General features: G+C 45.1%; 1 protein-coding gene and 1 pseudogene across 1 annotated transcript in view; both read left to right on the forward strand.

Annotated features, from left to right (window-relative positions):
• The window catches only part of MBOAT1 (membrane bound O-acyltransferase domain containing 1), a 245,629-nt gene that overhangs the window by 125,647 nt on the left and 103,448 nt on the right, over nt 1–16,534 (forward strand). The window lies entirely within an intron of this gene.
• LOC133756336 (toll-like receptor 1) lies at nt 5,654–7,144 on the forward strand (annotated as a pseudogene).

Below are 16,534 nucleotides of genomic sequence, written 5' to 3' on the forward strand. Positions count from 1 at the left end.
AACATCCCCCTAATTGTTGGGTGTTTAGTTGTGGCTTCCCTTACAAAACAATATCATTCTTTCTAGAAAATTTTCAAGTTCAATGAATAGAAAATAGAAAATTTTCAACCATCCATGATCCTGTACCTGTTGCTATCTTGTATTTCTCATTTGTGGGGTTTTGTTCAAAGTGTCACCACACTGTTTTATTTCACCCTTCAAATACAAGGACATGTCGGCTTCTGATGCCAAGCCATGCAAGTAATAAAGGAACAGAAAGTAACAACAGAAAGAATATTATTTTAAAAAACCCAAACATTTCCCATTTCACAGAAGTGCTCTGGCCGAGCTGACAAGTCTTTCTGCCCAGTGCTTCCAGCAGCGGGGGGCTGAGCACACCGCCTGATCTTGGCAAAAGCAGCCCCACACTTGCTCCCTGCTGTCTACATTCCGATTCCCTACACACCACGCCGCTCTGCTCCGCAGACTTTTGTAAACTCCACCCTGAAATGGGGCCACGTATAATGCAGGATCACAGTGAAAACGAACGAAAAACAAAACCGAAAGTTTCCTGAAAGGCCTCAGGAGACTGCGACTCTCTAAGTCCTTCCTGTTACCAGCTTCAAGAAAAGTGATGTTTTTATTTTTTCAGTTCTCAGCAAACCTGATACTCAGAAGTATAACCAGCAGGCTCAGGTCAAAGGTGAACACACTTTGTTCCCTGTGGGGTCAGCAGGACAGACAGGTTTCCCCCTCCAGGCCCCAGTCCTCCATGCCTGGGATCATTTCCATAGCTGTGTTTACTTCACTCTACTTCCGGGCCAGGATAAAGTCCCTGGGACGTCAGCTTCACGTATGTGTGACCATGTCCCGGGTGCTCTGCTGCTGATCCAGCTCCAGTGACCTGGAAAAGCAGCCAAAGGTGGCCCAAGTGTTTGGGCCCTTGCCACCAATCTGGGAGACCCGGATGAAGCTCCTGGCTTTGGCTTGGCCCAGTGCTGGCCATTGTGGCTATCTTAGGAGTGAACCAGTGGATGGAAGATCTCTCTCTCTCTCTCTCTCTCTCTCTCTCTCTCTCTCTCTCTCTCTAACTCTGACTTTCAGATAAATAAATAAATCTTAAAGAAAAGAAATCCCATTACCTGGTCACCACAGGACCTGCCTGTGGGAGCCCGTTTGATGTTGAAGCCCAGCCCCAATCCTTGGGGTCACAGCTTTGCTCACTAGGACCTGTGTCATTGCCGGGACCTCCTTGGGGGATTCCCTTATGGCTCTGATCCCCGAGGTTCTTTGATGTTTTCTGACATCAGCGGTCATGCTGAAGTGACTGCACAGCCCGGGGGATCTTGTCCTGGGTCAGGCAGCCTGCACCGCCCTGGGTGACACAGAGATCAGCCTCTACTGCATCAGCACCTCGGATGGCAAGGTCAGTGTTGGGTCACTGGGGGGTAGGCCGCCCTGCAGGACGAGCTGCCCCTCCTGGAAGGCAGTGAGAAAATCGACAAGGTGCAGAATTCTCCTGTTTCACTCTTAACATGGACAACTGCTGAGCCACTTCCAACTCCCAACATGTTTCTGCACAGTGGCGCATCCCACCATCTCCTTGGTCTCCTTTGGATTTCAAAGGGAGGGGCACAGTCTGATGCTGTTGGTTGGCAACCTGGCCACTGTGGCTTGTGGTGCAGTGCCCCCGTGGGTCCCAGGGAACCCCAGAGGCCTCAGCTATCTCTGCCTCTGTTACAGGCCACACCCCCTCCCACCTTTCAGCAGGACCAGTGCTCACCAGTAGAGGGTGCTGAAGGAGCCTGGGGCATGGCACACCTACTCCTTACTCCAGCCTCTGTCCAGTTTGTGTTTTGTAGTTTTGCTTTTGGTTTTGATATTATTTTTTTTTGTAAAAAAATCATTTATTTATTTGAAAGAGTTATACAGAGAGAGTGCTGGTTCACTCCCCAAATGGCTGCAACGGCCAAGGCTGGACCAGGCTGAAGCCAGGAGCTTCTTCCAGGTCTCCCATGTGGGTGCATGGACCCAAGCGCTTGGGCCATTCTTTGCTGATTTCCCAGGCCATTAGCAGGTAGTTGGATCTGAAGTGGAATAGCCAAATCGTGAACCAGTACCCATACAGGATGGCACCGTAGCAAGTAGATGCTTTACCTGCTATGCCACAACAACCCCCAGGATGTTTCTAATTGTGCTTTATGTACAGGTGTTTTTTATAAAAGCCTGATACTTCTTGTAGCATTTGGAATTTTAATTTTCCACTCTACAGTGCGAGTGTGTCCTCATATCATGAATCTTCTGCTCCTTTCTTTCTGCTCCAGGGAGCACACCGAGGAAGAAAAGCTAGTGACAGCTTGAGCATGGTCTACTAATTTAATATTTTAAAAGTTACTTATTTGCTATGCAAGTGGCAGAGAGACAGAAATAGACCTGCCATCCACAGGTTCACTTCCCAAATGCACCCCAGTGGGCCCTGGCCTGGCTGGAGCCAAAGTCAGCAGACAAGAACTCGATCTTTGGTCTTGCACATGAGTGGCAGGGACCCAAGTACTTGCTGCTTTCCAGGGTTCATATTAGCAGGGGAGCAGCATTCAGGAACTGAGCTGGGACTTGACTCTGGGCACCCAGACACAGAGTATGAGCATCTCAGGCAGTGCCTTAACTACCATGCCAAGTGCCATCCTTCCTCCCCAATTTTAATTTTAAAAAGGTAAATCCGTTGCAAACAAGTAGTAAAAAATTTCGTGGGCAAATCTCACAACCCATCACAGTGTGGAGATGGAGGCTCCTTCTTTGAACCATCGAACACGCTGCCTGCTAAGTGACAGTTTGGACAGTAGGATGGACCTTCACAGCAAAACAACTCTTTTGGTCCAGAAAGTTGAATGATCTCCCCAAAGCCTACCAAGCAACTAACGCTTGTTTCCTTCACAAGCTCATCAAACTTGAATTGCTATTTGTGAAAGATTATTTATCAAGGTTTAATAAAAATATTGATGAAAGGAATCTCTGTAGATAGCACTAATAAAATACATCAACTCTCCAAACTTTTTCGTACCTTTAAAAATCAGTAATCTACAGGTATAGTTTGAACCTACTAGTAGATTTCATACGAATGGAGTATTTAAAATAAATTTAATGCTTATTCCTGGTTAACATAGTTTTTGGTGTTTTAAAACTTCTTTAAAAACTTGATTTACACACTGGATAGTAATACTACGTTACAAAAATAGACATAAGACAGCCCTGAATTAAGCAGTAAATGCACACAAAAATTCAATACCTTGGTCTTGGTAAGGGAAAGGGTGAGGCAGATTTCAATCAGCCAGCACCATTGAACCCCAATAGCGTGGTTGGGGGTACTGCTAAATCACTGTTTCCTGTAGATCCAAGGTGGGAAGGGTGATCGAATTAGCAGAAAGTGCCGAGGGAAGCTTTGCAAAGGGCAGGGTAGGGGAGAAGTGAGAGGCCTCAGGCCTGCTTTGTTTCGGCCTGGGAGACGGGTGGGCAGCGACTTGTGGTTAACGTTTTTTAGGTGTAGCACCTTCAGGGTCTCAGCCTTACTTGAAGCGTCTCTTGAGGCTGATTTCAGAGAACACAGGCTGTTCCCCGAACATAGGAGAAATGACTGAACTGCTCTGAGTTACCAGTGATAAATCCCTCTGTACAAATGATCTGAAACGCTTGAGTTTCCGAAGTGGTGTAAGATAGTGACATCTTGTGGCCATTTCGGGTAATTTCACATGACTCTCAGATGCTGAATTCAGGCAAGATTAGTTTGTTCATTCTCACTCTGAGTCCTAGCCATTGCCACTTGAATCTCTTTTGAACAGGAAGTGGTGTTCTGTTGTAAAGATTTTTTTTTTAATTTTTAAATGATTTTTTTATTTGAAAGTCTGAGTTACAAAGAGAGGACAGAAATCTGGTTGATTGCCCAGATGGCCAAAAAGGCTGGGGCTGGGCCAGGTCGAAGCCAGAAGCCAGGAACTTCATCTGGATCTCCCATGTAGGTGGCAGGGCCTAAACACGTAGGCCATGTTCAGCTGCTTTCCCCAGGGTATTATCAGGGAGCTGGATGGGAAGTGGAGCAGCTGGGACACAAACTGGCATCTGCATGGGATGCTGGTCTCACAGGCAGCGGCTTTACCTGCTGCACCAGAATGCTGGCCCCCATGTAGTAAAGATTAATGACTGTATTTCTCCACAGTCAAATAGCGAATTGCTTGCCTGCTCTGTCCTCTTCCTACTTTAGAAACAAACAAAACCAACAGAGTGTGTGAACTCAGAGGAGCGGAGATGGTGAAGGCTAAATAACTTTGTGTAAGGTGTATTTCTGCTTCTTACTTGCTGTGTGACCAAACCTGCATCTTAATGTTTTTAAACAAATGATAAAAAGTAGGTATACACATACAAAGCATACAACTATAATAAAACAGGTTGAAGGAAGTTAAAACTAACCTTCAAGTTTATAAACTTAAGCTTATGTGTCAGAAAAGATCATGATCTCAGGCCGGCGCCGTGGCTTAACAGGCTAATCCTCTGCCTTGCAGCGCCGGCACACTGGGTTCTAGTCCTGGTTGGGGCGCCGGATTCTATCCCAGTTGCCCCTCTTCCAGGCCAGCTCTCTGCTATGCCCCGGGAAGGCAGTGGAGGATGGCCCAAGTGCTTGGGCCCTGCACCTCATGGGAGACCAGGAGAAGCACCTGGCTCCTGGCTTCGGATCGGCGTGATGCGCCGGCCGCAGCAGCCATTGGAGGGTGAACCAATGGCAAAAAGGAAGACCTTTCTCTCTGTCTCTCTCTCTAACTCTGCCCGTCAAAAAAAAAAAAAAAAAAAAAAAAAAAAAAAAACCGCAAACCATTAATGAAGAGGAGAAATAGGGCTGCAGGTTAATTCTTGGAAAAGATTAATGAAATTAATAAACTCCTGGATAGATTGATTGATTAAAGTACAACAGCTAGCAAACACAAATGACCATTATCAAGAATAAAAAGCAGGCAAGTCTATAGATCCTGTAAGAAACATTTAAAAGATTAAAAGAATATCACGAGAAACCTTGAAGATTAAGTTTGATTAATTAGACAAAATTGTCACCTTCCTCAAAACCACAACAGATCAAATTGATGGAAAAAGAAGAAATAGAAAAATCAAAACAGCTTTTTTAGCTATGAAAGAAATTGAATCTATAACTAACAACCTTTCCACAGGGCAACCTGTAGTCTTAAAGTCTCGCTGGTGAACTGTCCTTACCGGGGAAAAAAGAAGAGCCTGAGGCACTTTGAGATTTTAACACAAAGAGTTTGCATGTTGTTTTCCCCTCCAGAAAGGAATTCCATATTTTGCTAGATGTGTCAGCTCTAATATTAGCTGTGTGCTAGATGACAATGAAAGTTCCTATTTCCTAAATGTTCTGTCAAAACTTTGAAAGAATCTGAGGTTATCAAAGTTTACCTTAAACAAAATTGAAATGACTTAGAATTCTTTCCTTAGGATCCTCCAGTTGGCTTGGCCTTCAATCATACATCTCAGTTTCAAAGGTGAAAGAACGGGGTCGACTTGACTTCAGAGATTTTAATTATTCTAACACTTCCTTAAGGCCTTGTCTATACACCAACTTTTCAGTAATACATTCAGTCTTCCCTAAGGTAGCAACTGCAAAATATTGTTAAATATGAACATCTACAATTTCACAGTGTCTGGGAAACACATGATCCATATGCTTTGTCCACTCCAAATTAGCCCACTTACGTGTTTGGATTTTTCCAGAACCTCTTAACAGAAATGATTTTTTAAAATTCTGGAACCTTAACTGAGTTAAAGGGATTTAATTTACAGAGGAATCAATTAAAGGGACTTTCAGACTTAATTCATATCACCAAGGACATGAAGTCTCTATAACAATCGGATGTTAGCCAAAATTCACTAAGAAATGATGAAAATGAGGTAGATTGCTCTTGGACGATAAGTTTATTAAATGTAAATTTGTCTTCCAGGACTCTTAAGACTCTGTTCTCAGATGTTTACCTCCCAAGGTTACAATAAGGGAATAATGACCGTTCCTAAAGATGTCACCCATCTGGAGATGTTGCAAGAATTCAATGTTGCTTTCAGTTCTTTAGTGGACCTCCCTGGGTGTGGCCCCTTCAGCAGCCTCTCTCTACTGGTCATTGAACATAATTCAGTTTCCCATCCATCAGCTCCTTTCTTCCAGAGGCACCAGAAGATTGCATCGATAAGAGTGGGAAGCAATCCATTCTACTGTACATGCGAGCTAAGAGAATTCATCAAAAGTATAGGCCAGCTGTCAAGTGAGGTGGTAGAGAGCTGGCCTGATTCCTATAAGTGTGCCTACCCAGAAAGCTACAAGAGAACCCTGCTCAAGGACTTTCACGTGTCTCAGTTATCCTGCACCACACACAGCTCCGCTGACGGGCACCATGGGGGCCACCGTGCTGCTGGTGGCTGCTTCTGTGACCTGGTATCTGAGGATGGTGTGTCAGGAGACCCAGGCCCGGCACAGGGCTAAAAACATCCCCTTAGTGGAACTCCAAAGAAATCTCCAGTTCCATGCATTTATTTCCTACAGTGGGCGTGATTCTGTTTGGGTGAAGAGTGAGTTAGAAAGATATCTGGATTTGTCTGCACTAGAGAGACTTTGTTCTTGGCAAGAGCATTGTGGAAAACATCATAAACTGCATTGAGAAGAGTTACAAGTCCATCTTTGTCTTGCCTCCTAACTTTGTCCAGAGTGAGTGGTGCCATCGTGACCTCTACTTTGCCCACTGCAATCTCTTCCATGAAGGGTCCAATAACTTCATCCTGATCTTGCTGGAACCCATTCCACAGTCCTCCATTCCCAACAGCATCACAAGCTCAAAACTCTCATGGCACAGAGGACTTACTTGGAATGGCCCAAGAGAAGACTAAACATGGACTTCTCTGGGCAAACCTAAGAGCAATCATTAATGTTAAGTTAATGGAGCAGGCAAAAGAAATAGATCAAACATAGGGCTAAGAATATTGCTGCTTTTGATATTTCCAACAGTAACTTTGTTTTGTATCCACACATATGTAAACACAACTTGGAGTTTACAATGTAGATGCAAACATGTGCTTTTGTACATGGCAATAAAAGTTCATGAAATGATCTGAAAAAATATATAAAAAGGACCATAAATCTTCTCAGATTGGTTTATTTTAGGACTATCATTTTGGTATGCTATTCAAAAATTAATCAGTATAATTAACATGCTTTTAGAATAAAATAAAGATTATAAATTATAATGATTATCTTAATAGATGCATAAAAAGCAATTGGAAATATTCAATATCTTTCCATGATGTCAAAGAGTCTCAGAAAATTGGTAGTGGAAAAGAGCTCCCTTTATCTAATGAAAACATACAAAAAGCTACAACAATCAGTGTACTTGATAGTGTAATGTTAAAGGCTTTCTCCTTAAAATCAGGAACAAGGAGGGGCCAGCACTGTGACGTAGCAAGGAAAGCCATCACCTACAGTGCCGACATCCCATATGGGTGCCAGTTAGAGTCTTGACTGCTCCTCTTCTGATCAGGCTCTTTGCTGTGGTCTGGGAAAGCGGTAGAAAATGGCCCAAGTCTTTGAGCTCCTGCAGTCGTGTGGGACACCCAGAAGAAGCTCCTGGCTCCTGGCTTCAGATTGGCCCAGCTCCGCCCATTGCAGCCATTTGGGGAGTGAACCAGTGGATGGGAGACCTCTCTCTTTCTCTCTGCCTCTGCCTCTCTGTAACTCTGCCTTTACAATAAATAAATAAATATTTTTAAAAAATTAGGAACAAGGAAACATACATTGGAGTTCCTGGTAAATTCAATAAGACACGAAAGAGAAATAAGAGATGCAGGCATATCTTGTCTTACTGTGCTTTGCTTTATTGCATTCACTAATATTGAGATTTTACAGACTGAAGGCCTATGACAACCCTCTATCCAGCAAATCTGTTGGCACCATTTTTCAATGACATGTGCTCCCTTCATGTCTGTGTCACATTTGGGTAATTTTTGCAGTATTTCAAACTGTTTCATTATTATATGCTATAATGATCCATGATCACCTTATTTATTTGCAATAGAGAGTGAGAGAGCGAGTTCCCAACCTCTTATCCACTGGTTCACTTCCAAATGTCCCCAGTGGCCAGAGCTGGGCCAGGTCTAAGCCAGGAGCCGGGAACTCAGTCTGGGTGTCCCACATGGGTGGAAGATTCATCTACCTAAGCCGTAATGTGCTTCCTCCTAGGTCACACATTGGCTGGAAGCTGGAATCAAGGTCAGAGCCGAGACTTGGACTCAGACACCCCAATATGGGGTGTGGGTATCCCAAGTGACCTCTTAACTGCTAAGCCAAATGCCTGTTGCAAAGGGATCAGTGATCTTTAATATTACTATGGTAATTGTTATGGGATACCAGGGACTATGCCCACATTAGAAGGTGAACTTAATTAACAAATTTCTCTGTTTCTGCCCCTTTCCTTGGGCCACCCTACTCCCTGAGACATAAAAATATTGAAACATGGCCAATTAGTAACCCTACAATGACCTCTGTGTGTTCAAGTGAGAGGAAAATCACACATATTTCACTTTCAATCAAAAGCTGTAAGTGATTATGCTTAGGGGAAAGGCATGTTGAAAGCCAAGATAGAGAGCCTGCACTGTGGCACAGTGGGTAAAGCTGCTGCCTGCAGTGCCGGCATCCCATATGGGCGCTGGTTCGAGTCCCAGATGCTCCACTTCCAATCCAGCTCTCTACCACGGCCTGGGAAAGCAGTGGAAGATGGCCCAAGTCCTTGGGCCCCTGCACCAGTGTGAGAGACCCTGAAAAACTCCTAGCTCCTGGCTTTGGATTGGCACAGGTGCAGCCGTTGTGGCCAATTGGAGAGTGAACCAGCAGATGGAAGACTTCTCTGTCTCTCTGCCTCTCCTTCTCTCTCTGTGTAATTCTGACTTTTAAATAAATAAATAAATCTTTTTTTTTTTTTAAAAGAAAAGCCAAGTTAGGCCTAAAGCTGGGGTTCTTGTGCCAGAAAGTTAGCCAAGGCTTGGATGAAAAGGAACGTTCATGAAGGACATTAGAAATGCTGCTCCTGTGAACACTTGACTAATAAGACAGTGAAGCAGAGCCAGCCCTGTGGCTTAGCAGGTAAAGCTGACACCTACAGCACCGGCATCCCATGTGGGCACTGGTTCGAGACCCAGCTGGTCCACTTCCTGCTAATGAGCCTAGGAAAGCAATGGATGGTGACTCGAGTGCTCAGGCCCCTGTACCCACGTGGGAGACTCAGATGAAGCTTCTGGCTCCTGGCTCCTGGCTTTGCCCTGGCCCTGCCCTGGCTGTTGCAGCCATCTGGGGAGTGAATCAGCAGATGGAAGATTCTCTCTCTCCATCGCTCCTCTGTCTGTGTAACTCTACCTTTCAAATAAATAAAATAAGTCTTTTTCTTAAAAAAGCAAAGCAAGTGACACAGCCTTGCTACTGATACAAAGTCTCGGTGGTCTGAGAAGATCAAATCAGCCACAAGATTTCCTTAAGCCAGCGCCTAGTCCAGAGCCTCACTTTACCTCTCTTCAATCCACAACACCGAAAGCCAAGGAATCTGCAGAAGAGAACTCTGAAGGTAGCAGAGATTAAGTAATAAGGTTGAAGGAGAGACACTGTCTCTGTAACATAAGAGTTCAAGAGAAAGCAGCGGCCGACGCCGTGGCTCAATAGGCTAATCCTCTGCCTGCGGCGCTGGCACACTGGGTTCTAGCCCTGGTCAGGGCGCCGGATTCTGTCCCTGTTGCATCCTCTTCCAGTCCAGCTCTCTGCTGTGGCCAGGGAGTGCAGTGGAGGATGGCCCAAGTGCTTGGGCCCTGCACCCGCATGGGAGACCAGGAGAGGCGCCTGGCTCCTGGCTTCAGATCAGCGCAGTGCGCCAGCCACAGTGGGCCAGCTGTGGCGGCCATTGAGGGGTGAACCAATGGAAAAAGGAAGACCTTTCTCTTTGTCTCTCTGTCTCAATGTCCACTTTGCTTGTCAAAAAAAAAAAAAAAAAGAAAAAAGAAAAAGAAAGAAAGAAAGAGAGAGCAGCAAGTGCTGAAGGAGAAGGAGAATCTACAGCAAGTTGTCCATCCAAGATCCAGCTAAGGGCACTGATGAGGGTGGCTGGACTAAACCACAGATTTACTAACCAGGTGAAATAGCTTTATATTGGAAGACACTGCCATCTAGGACTTTCGTAACTAGAGAGGAGAAGTCAATGGCTGACTTCAAAGTTCCAAAGGCCAGGTTGATTCATTTTAGGGGGCTAATGCAACTGGTAACTAATTTGCAGCCAGTTGTCATTTACATCCTGAAAATCCTAGGGCCCTTAAGCATTGGAGTCAACCCACTCTGCCTGTGCTGCATAAATGGAATGGCAAAGCCTGGATGACAGCACTTCTGTTTACAGCCTGGCTTGCTGCATATTTTAAGCCTACTGTCGAGAACTGCTTAGGAAAAAAGATTTGTTTCGAAGTACCACTGCTCATTGACAGTGCACTTGGGTGAGCAGGTGCACTGATGGAGATGTATGAGATTAATGTTGCTTTCATGCCTACTGACACAGCATCCACTCTGTAGCCCATGGATCAAGGAGTCATTTTAACTTTCAAGTTTTATTACTTAATACATTTTGTAAGGTGATAGCTGCCACAGAAAGTGATTCCTCTGATGTATCTTGGAAAAGGAAATTGAAAACCTTCTGGAAAGGATTTGCCTTTCTAGAAGCCATGAGGAATGTTTGTGATCCATGGAGGAGGTGGGAATCTCGACATTAATAGAAGTTTGGAAGGGGTTGGTTCCAACCCTCGTGGATGACTTTGAGGGATTCAAGACTTCGGCGGAAGAAGTAACTGCAGATGTGGTGGAAAGCAAGAGAACTAGAACTATCAGTGTGGCTTAAATATGTGATTAAATTGCTGCAATCTCATGATAAAACTTTAATGAACTTTTCACCAAGATGGCATCGGAGGTGAAGAAGAAAGCTCTTGCCTCTCCCAAAGCCAAAGCTTTGAAGGCCGAGAAGGCAGGGCTGAAAGTTGTCCACAGCCATTAAAAAAAAAAAAAAAAAGAAGACCCACAAATCACTCACCTCCCAGAAGCCCAAGACACTGCATTCCTGGAAGTGGCCAGGAACTGAAGAGTTCCTCCAGGAGAAACAAGCCTGACCATTGTGCCGTCATCAACTCCCCTTGAGCATTGAGTCTGCCGTGGAGAAGACAACACGTACTTGTGTTCATTGTTGATGTCAAGGGCAGTGGCGTGAGCTCAGCCTGTGCAGAGGCTCTGTGACACTGATGTGGTCAAGGTCAACACCCTGACCAGGAGAGGAAGGCATGTTGGCAGCGGAGCTCTTGATTATGGTCTTTGGGTGTCCACAAAATTTTTCCCTAAATCCCTTTTTCTGGTAACTTGTTCTCTTATCTCAGGGAATAAAGAAAGGAAGCAACCAACAGTGACTCCTACTACCATGAGAAAGTTATATAGAGGGCAAGTTTTGTGGCACTGAGGGTTAAGCCACCACTTGGAATGCCTGCATCCCACATTGGAATGCCTGGTTCCAGTCTTGTCTATTCCACTTCTGATACAGCTTTCTGCTAATGGATCCTGGGAGGCAGCAGATGATGTCACTAGTCCTTGGGCCCCGTCACTCATGTGGGAGACCCAGATTGAGCTCTGGGCTGCTGGCTTCAGCCTGGCCCAGATCCTGGCCCAACTGTTGTAGGCATCTGTGGAGTGAAGCAGTGGATGAAAGATCTCACTGTTGCTCTACCTTTCAAGTAGATGAAAAACAAACATTTTTAAAAGATTTATTTATTTATTTGAAAGTCAGAGGGAGAGAGAGGGGGGGACTTATCTTCCATCCACTGCTTCACTCCCTAAAAGACCACAGTGGCCAGTGTTGGGCCAGGCCGAAACAAGGAACCAGGAGTTTCAGCCAGATCTCCCATGGGAGTGTCAGGGGCCCTAACACTTGTGCCGTCCTCTGCTGCTTTCGCAGGCCATCATCAAGGAGCTGCAATGGAAGTACAACAGCTGGAACATGAACTGGCACCCATATGGGAAACTGGTGTGATAGGTAGTGGCTTAAACCGCTATGTCACAATGCTAGCTGCTAAATATTTTTTTAAAAGTGTTATAGGACTTACCTTAGTGTGAAGACAGGGAATTCTTCCTTGTAGAAGTGATATCTAAGTCGAGCCAGAAATAACCAGGCCAGGAGGAATGGAGTACACCTTCCAGGCAGAGGGGGCAGCCTGAAGGAAAGTCCTACCTAGGGAAAATGCCCCATGCATTAATGTGTGACTAAGGGCAGCCAGTGTGACTTGAGTCACGAGCAAGTGGGAGAGTCACTCCAGATGAGGGCTGCTCAGGTGAGCAAGGGCCAGACCACTCAGGGCCTTTGGCCAAATAAAGATTCCAGTGTCTAGCAGAAGGGCATGAGAAATCATTGAAACTTTCAAGGCAGAGCGTATCAGTTAATGTGAGACCTTGTGGATTAAAGTTTGATAAGAAACAGGGCTTTCAAATAGTCTCAAAGTATGTTGCAACAATAAAATTGTTTTAAAAAGACAAGGATATTTGCTCCATTTATTTTTTAAAAAGATTTATTTATTTATTATTTTGAAAGGCAGGGAAGAAAGAGAGAGAGAGAGAGATCTTTCATCCACTCATTCACCAACAAAATGCCTGCAAAAACCAAGACTCAGCCTGACTAAAACCAGGAGCCGGGTCTGCATCCGAGTCTCCCACGTGGGTGGCAGGGACCCAAGTACCTGAGCCATCATCTAATGCTTCCCAGCCAGGGAGCTGGTTTGGAAGCAGAATAGCCAGGATTCAAATCAGTGGGTGTGGGGCCGCCACCTGCAGTGCTGGCATGCCATATGAATGCTGGTTCAAGGCCTGGCTGCTCCACTTCTGATCCAGCTCTCTGCTATAGCCTAGAACAGCAGTGGAAGAAGGCCCAAGTACTTGGGCCCCTGCACCCGCATGGGCAACTTGGAGGAAACTCCTGGCTGCTGGCCTCGGATGGGCCCAGCTTTGGCAGCTGTGGCCATTTGGGGAGTGAACCAGCAAAACAAAGACTTCTATCTCTCTCTCTGTCTCTGCTTCTCTGTAACTCTCTGCCTTTCAAATAAATAAATATTTAAAAAAAATCAGTGGGTGCTCCACGCATCAGCCTAATTCACTATGCCACAGTGTCCACCCCTCCACAAAGAAGATGCTTATTGATTGCAAAGGGAAAATAGTTAATTTTAAGTAGAGAGATCTATAACCAAGTGATCGAAGTTACCACCACCAGTATTCTAAAGAATCTACACCCCATGCCTCCCCATGTAATGCATTGAGAACACAATGTCCTTTCTGTGACTCTGCTGTCTACAGCGTGTGATATGAATTCATTCATGGGAAAACATAAGACACCCAACTGGGAAGACATCCCACAAAATAAATGCCCTGCATCCTGGAAAAGAATCGAAGTAGCCAAAGACTAGGGACTGTTCTGTGTAGAAGGACTCTAAAGAGACATGGCCCCCGAGCCTTGTGCCAGAACTTACATCTGTTACTATAAAGGACATTGCTGGGATCTGGAATGTTTGAGAAAGGTCTGTTGATTCAATCCTAGGTGTCCGTGTCAATCTCTGGATTTTGATCATTGCACTCTGATTATCTAAAAGAATATTGTCTTTACACACTGGAATACATAGGAGTGCAGGGACAGTGTGTATGCAACTTAGTTTCAGAAGGTTTAGGGGAAATTCACTTATGTGGAGAGAGGGAAGGGTGGGAAAGAGATAGACATGAGACAGACACGAGGAGGAGAGAGTGAGAAAGAGAATAAATGAGAATGAAAGAGACCAAGAAAGAGTGATGAATGATAAACCCATCATGATAAAAAAATTATAAAATGTTAATATTTAAAGAATCTGGGGACTATGAATTCTTCACAAATTTGAAACTTTTCTGTAAGTCTCAAATTATTTCAAAATTTAAAAAAGATTGCTTAGAGGCCTACCGTGGCTCAATAGGCTAATCCTCTGTCTTGAGGTGCCGGCACACCGGGTTCTAGTCCCAGTCGGGGTGCCAGATTCTGTCCCTGTTGCCCCTCTTCCAGGCCAGCTCTCTGCTGTGGCCAGGGAGTGCACTGGAGGATGGCCCAAGTGCTTGGGCCCTGCACCCCATGGGAGACCAGGAGAAGCACCTGGCTCCTGGCTTCAGATAGGCATGGTGCGCTGGCCACAGCGTGCTGGCCGTGGCGGCCATTGGAGGGTGAACCAACGACAAAGGAAGATCTTTCTCTCTGTCTCTCTCTCTCACTGTCCACTCTGCCTGTCAAAAAAAAAAAAAGATTGCTTAGGCTGTAGCAAGAGAATTCACTGGAAAGAGGACAAAGGGAATATATGGATCCCATTCAGCAGGCAGCACAGTCATCTAGAATACTTCTGGACACTCAGGGTTGAGTGGAGTGGGACACTCAGGGTTGAGTGGAGTGGAAGGAATTAAGAGGTGTTTAGACTGAGATAGGTAGCAGTTGATAAGGATGTGGGTCACATCATTGAAATAAGGTAGAGTAGAGGAGCTGAGGTTTACTGGGAAAGCTGATGAATTCCATTTTGTACAACACACATAAGATAACTTTTTTTTAAAAAAAATTATTTGAAAGGCAGAGTTAGAGAGAGAGAGAGAGGGAGAGAGAGGGAGAGAGAGAAATCTTCCATCCGCTTGTTCACTCCCCAAATGGTCTTAATGGCCAGGGCTGGGCCAAACCAAAGCCAGGGGCCAGGAGATTGTCTGGGTCTCCCACACAGACCCAAAGACTTGGACCATTGTCCACTACTTTCCCAGGCCATTAGCAGGAAGCAGGATAGGAATTGGAGCAACTGGAACTCAAACCAGCACCCATATAGGATGCCAGCATTGTAGGCAGCAGCTTTACCTGCTATGCCACAATGCCAGCCCCATAAGATAACTTTTCAAATGTCCGTGGAGATTTAGAACAGGCAATTGTTTTGTGGTTGCAGAGCTCAGGGACATGATCAGGGCTAAAGATAGAAGTTTGATTCTTTCAAAATGTTTATGGAAATTATGTGTTACCAAAATCTGCATGGATTTCTCTTTTTTTAAGATTTATTTATTTATTTGAAAGTCAGAGTTACACAGAGAGAGGAGAGGCAGAGAGAAAGAGAGTCTTCCATCTGCTGGTTCACTCCCCAGTTATCTGCAATGGCCGGAGCTGCGCTGATCCGAAGCCAGGAACCAGGAGCTTCTTCTGGTCTCCCACATGGGTGCAGGGGTCCAAAGACTTGGGCCTTCTTCTACTGCTTTCCCAGGCCATAGCAGAGAGCTGGATAGGAAGTGGAGCAGCCAGGTCTCGAACCGGCACCCATATGGGATGCTGCAGGCAGCAGCTTTACCTGCTGTGACACAGCGCCAGCCCAGATTTCTTTTTTTCTTAATACCAAAATATATTTATATTTTGATTCCACTTTCCCACTAACTTTTTGAAGTGCCTTCAAAATTAAGCCAGCGAACTTAAGAAAAAAGGTTTGAGTCTGTTTAGCCCACAGATGGTAGCTGAAGCCATGAGCACGGGTGAGGTCTAAGAGAGTGGAACAGAGATGAGGGCTAGAAGGTCAAATGTTTTGAGGGTTGGTAGAAAAGAAAACAAACATATGCAGTGTTAGGACTGAAAATGGAGATGCAACCACAGGCGTGTGCATGGTGACAATAATTATAATGGGAGAGTATATGAAATTTTATGATGTATTTGAAAATGTTTAGCAAAATGCAAATTACCAATAACAAAACATGGACAGACCATAACCACAAAACATATTGTAAAGATCATTAAAGATCTATCTGGGGCCAGCGCTCTGGAGTAGTAGGTTAAGCCTCCTCTTGCAGTACTGGCATCCCACCCAGGTGCCTGTTCGTGTCCCAGCTGCTCCTCTCACAATCCAGCTCTCTGCTAATGACCTGAGAGAGCAGTGGAAGATGGCCCAAGTGCTTGGGCCCCCTGCACCCATGTGGGAGACCCAGAAGAGGCTCCTGGCTTCAGATTGGTCCTGCTTCTGCCATTGTGGCCACTTGGGGGGTGAATCGGCACATGGAAAACCTCTCTCTGTCTCTCCCTCTCTCTGTCTGTAACTCTGCATCTCAAATAAGTAAATATGTCTTTTTAAAAAGTGTAAATAATCTATTAAAGTCTATTTACCATTGATAAAATATATACTGTATAAGACCTTGGAAACACTTCATCTGAAGCAAAAGAGGTGTTAAGAAGAAAGGATTAGAGATTAAGAAGAGACTTTAAACAATGCAATGATAAGGTAATCAGAAGAGGCAAGGGTTAAATCCTGGCCCGATTCCTGCACTAATATTAATTGCAAAGATTTTCCTACTCACCACCCAGTGGGGAGTCCTTGCAGTGTCTCTGGAGCAAATCACCATGTGAGGGCCAGAACGTTGACACTTGTGACAAATCGCACAGTGTGTAGA

The sequence above is a fragment of the Lepus europaeus genome, chromosome 3, assembly GCF_033115175.1.
Source record: "Lepus europaeus isolate LE1 chromosome 3, mLepTim1.pri, whole genome shotgun sequence".
Classification (NCBI taxonomy): Eukaryota; Metazoa; Chordata; class Mammalia; order Lagomorpha; family Leporidae; genus Lepus; species Lepus europaeus.